Raw genomic sequence first — 1,374 nt, forward strand, 5'->3', positions numbered from 1 at the left:
TGGGATCTACAAGGGGCCGGCGCCCCCCTAGGCCCCTATATATAGTGGAGGGGAGGGAGGGCAGCCGCACCTGAAGCCCTGGCGCCTCCCTCCCTCCCGTGACACCTCTTCCTCCCCGCTTGTGCTTGGCGAAGCCCTGCCAGGATCCCGCTACTTCCACCACCACGCCGTCGTGTTTCTGGATCTCCATCAACTTCTCCTTCCCCCTTGCTGGATCAAGAAGGAGGAGACGTCTCCGCTCCGTACGTGTGTTGAACGCGGAGGTGCCGGCCGTTCGGCGCTAGGATCATCGGTGATTTGGATCACGACGAGTACGACTCAATCAACCCCGTTCTCTTGAACGCTTCCGCTTAGCGATCTTCAAGGGTATGAAGATGCACTCCCTCTCTCTCTCGTTGCTAGATGACTCCATAGAATGATTTTGGTGATGCGTAGAAAATTTTAAATTTCTGCTACGTTCCCCAACAGTGGCATCATGAGCTAGGTCTATGCGTAGTTTCTATGCACGAGTAGAACACAAAGTAGTTGTGGGCGATGATTTGTTCAATTTGCTTGCCGTTATTAGTCTTATCTTGATTCGACGACATTGTGGGATGAAGCGGCCCGGACCGACCTTACACGTACGCTTACGTGAGACAGGTTCCACCGACTGACATGCACTTGATGCATAAGGTGGCTGGCGGGTGTCTGTCTCTCCCACTTTAGTCGGATCGGATTCGATGAAAATGGTCCTTATGAAGGGTAAATAGCAATTGGCATATCACCGTTGTGGTTTTGCGTAGGTAAGAAACGTTCTTGCTAGAAACCCATAGCAGCCACGTAAAACATGCAACAACAATTAGAGGACGTCTAACTTGTTTTTGCAGGGTATGCTATGTGATGTGATATGGCCAAAAGGATGTGTGTGACGCCCGGGTAATCATGCTACAGTAATTCCACGCTAATGATGCCACGTCCCCTCGGTTTCTGTTATTACTCTTGCGATGGTTCAAAAACGGTTTGAATTCAAATTTAAAATCAAGTCAAACAGTTAAAGTTTTCAAAAGTCAAAACTAAAATGTTCTAAATGTAACAAATAATTCATAAGTAATGTTGGTGGAGGAACCACATTTTTATAAAATGTCTAAATGCATTCAATTAATTAAAACTGTCGGTAAAACAAATAAATAAATGTGTTGGTATTTTATAAAATACTAAACTATATTATTTGGGGGTTAAACCTTTTTGTGGCAGAGGTATAATTAGTGTTACTATTTAAGATACAACTTTTATATTTTATAAAACAAAAATAAAAGAAAACTGAAAAGAAATAGAATAAAAAAAGAAGAAGAAAAGAAAACAGAAAAAAAAGGGGGGAAAGCAAACACCCCCCCC

This window comes from Triticum aestivum, chromosome 5A (genome assembly GCF_018294505.1).
Source record: "Triticum aestivum cultivar Chinese Spring chromosome 5A, IWGSC CS RefSeq v2.1, whole genome shotgun sequence".
Taxonomy (NCBI): Eukaryota; Viridiplantae; Streptophyta; class Magnoliopsida; order Poales; family Poaceae; genus Triticum; species Triticum aestivum.